We start from the raw sequence: 3,257 nt of genomic DNA, 5'->3' as shown, positions 1-3,257 counted from the left end.
ATTTCAGCAGTGAGACTGCCAGATAAACCTGCTTTAAATTACCAACTAATTGTTGTCATTGCTGTTACACTTCCATAGGCAGTGTGCAATACACCCTTAACTTGATATTTTTTTCCCCCCTCACAAGTTTCAACTTAACTACTTAGGTCTGCCAATATGGATTTACCTAATAAGCCACCAAGAATGATTAGTTTAGGTAACAATTTGTTCTTTAGATGTTTCTGCCTCTGGAAAAGTAAAGACAGAGGTAATTCATGAGGAGTGAATTGAAGTTTCTCGTCAACAGAACAGTGGAGTTACAAAGATAAAGGTACAGAGTATATTCCCCACCCCAAAAAAGAAATTGGAGATATTTCAAATCCTAAATTTGCAAAGGATTCTCCCCCCATACCTCAAAAATGTAACTCACCAGTATATTTAGAGTAGAAAGGTAAGTGATGGAAAACTGAAACACACAAGGGAAGCCAGGGAGTTTCAGAAAGTAGTCCAATCTGCAGATATGGTAGTTGGGTTCTTCCAAGTGACCGAAAAAGTGGAGATTATTTAATCCTTCCAGAGGCCTTAAAATAGCTCCTGCTCAAAGATTTACCATTAGACTTCCAGTAAGATGGCCTACATGACACTGCTCATTACATACTTTGTTTGAAATGACACTTTCTTCCCCGCTCAGCTATCTACTGGTTTTGTGCCATTCTAGACACTTTACATTCCTGTGGATAGAAAGTCTATTTCTTCTTCTGTTTTAAGTCCAGGCACACTATGACAGGGACTCAGTCAATACATTTCTCTCCAGTTGTGTTACCCTGTATGGCTACTAGCGTGGACTATTCCACACTCCATAATTACAAAAAGTATGGTAGATATCTGGAGACACATTATAGGCGGTGGGTACAGTTTGCAAAGGGAGGTTTGTGCATTACTCTGGAATTGTCAGCTTCTGGCACGTTCTAAACATGAACAAATCAACAGCTGGAAAAGTTTTTATTTTCCCATCCAGGGAGCTAGCTTGACACTTGAGCTAACAGGGTATGTGACAGCAACAGTAGGGTTGTTATTCACTATGTGAACCAGCACTAGAGTGATACAGGACTCTTTCCCAGTGGCCTTCAGTAGAGCTAGGTGAAACTCAATTTGTTTTGTGGGAAACTGACCTTTCCAAATTTGTTTTCATTCCAATCAGAACAAAAATTTCAATTAGAAATTTCTTGAGAAATGGAAGTTCTGAAAATTTCATTTAAAAAATTCAGTTTTGAATTTGTTTTGGAACAAAACCTTGTGAAATGTAGTGTTTTTTAAAAACAGGTTTTTTTAAATCACTGTCAAAATGTCAAGCTATTTCATTATAACACAAATAAAAGACATTGATTTATAAAAGAAGATGTTTCAAATCAGTATAAGTAGAAGCTGCTCAAATTTTTTTAATTTACTAAAATTGCATTCCAAAATAAAATTAAAGCTAAAAACGAAAAAAAAAAAATTCATTCTGAAAGTTAGAGACTTTTCATCAGAATTGATACAATTTCATGAAAAATTTCATTTTTTCTCAGAACGTTTTTTTCTGATAACTGTTTTAATGAATTTTTCTCACCATCTATAAGGCTTCACAGATCTCTGGTATCAGAGGAATGGCAAGATTCAGATCTTGGGTACTAGGCTAGGCACTGGAAGGAAGTGTTCTCTAGTGAGCACAGACTTCTGCAATTACCCCCTGCAAGCCTGACCTCTTCCCCCCTTGAACCTGTCCCAGGTCTGTCTCTATTCCACCACTGACTCACTGTCCTGATCTCCACTCCTCAGGCTTCTGATCCCAGTCTACTTGCCCAGCCCGGTCCAGTTCACTCACTTCCCAACCTCTCTCTCTCCTTCCTGCTCAAGATCTCCATCCCTACTGGCTCCCAAACATTGTGACCTCCCCTACCCTACTCCTTGTTGCAGTTCCTTTGTCCAGCAACTCCCAGTTCTCCCCCAGCACCTCTTTTCAAATTTTTTCAGCCCCAACTATAATTCTACATTCTTTTAAATTCAGTAACTTAAACTGCACAAGGGGACTTTCACAAGGATACAGAGCATTTTCAAACACAACTTGATATAAGCAGTGATATATCTGACCTAGATTTCATGTTTCTATGGAGTTCCATAAAACACTTAAAGAGTTCTCACATTTAGAAATTCCTTAGCTACAACATAGGCTATGTCTATACTACCACAGTAAGTCGACCTACACTAAGCGAATAACGTAGCTGGAGTCGACATACCTTAGGTTGAGTTACCGTCTCCCGTCGACTTACTTTACTTGTCTTGTCAGGGGTGGAGTACAGGGGTCAACTGGAGAGCGATCGGCTGTCAATTTGGCGGGTCTTCACTAGACCCGCTAACCTGACCGCCGGTGGATCGATCTCGGAGGGTCGAACCCGGGTGTAGTGTAGATGTAGCCATAGATGACACTTAATCTGGAAGGAGCTTCATTTACACCAAAGCAGTGGCATTATAATCAATCGAGTTGCATCATTACAACCAAGCAATTTACAGTTGCCTGGGCAACTTAACTCTTCTTCTTTGTGCTCCCATCTTATGCAGTGAATGAGGCAAGGGTCACATAGAAAGTATATGATCACATTACTAAGAATGCCCAGGAAACTGTAAATCTGACATTTCCTAAATTTTGAGTGCTTGACGTTGCAACCTAAGTAATGTTCGTTTGATTGTTTTGGGCATGTAATTTTAGGGGATTTTTTGTTTTGGGTTTGGTTTTTTTGCCTTTTTTTTTTTTAAAGGTATAAAACCAAGTTCTATTAGGTAGAACAGTAACAACCTCCCATACCATGTAACAGCAGGGTTTGAACCCTAAACCTTCAACACTGCAGTACATACTTGTACCAACTGAACTATAAGACTTCATTAGCTGGCAGCTCAAAAGGGCTTTATCCCAAGGTGGGGGACGTGGTCATTAGTGCTATATGCCATTGGGGGAAAGCTTCCCGTGCTCACTACTGTAGTTGCTCAGTCAAATTCCAGGTATTCTCAGTGAAGCATAAGCCCAGCTCTTTAGAAAGCTACTGTTCGTTATTTTGATATGCTGCCAAAATTTTTCTCAGCAGCACAAGTAAGGGAAGGGAAATAAACTGTTGAAAATAATTATCAACTCAGCCAAACCTGAATAACGTTTCGCAGAACGAGTGGAAAGCATGTCTTTAGCCCCCAGGCTTTGTCCCTGCCAAGTTTCAAATAACTGCCACAAACAAGAAAGGTGTTAAAGC

Source organism: Lepidochelys kempii, chromosome 2 (genome assembly GCF_965140285.1).
Source record: "Lepidochelys kempii isolate rLepKem1 chromosome 2, rLepKem1.hap1, whole genome shotgun sequence".
Lineage (NCBI taxonomy): Eukaryota > Metazoa > Chordata > Testudines > Cheloniidae > Lepidochelys > Lepidochelys kempii.
This window is presented reverse-complemented; position numbering follows the sequence as displayed.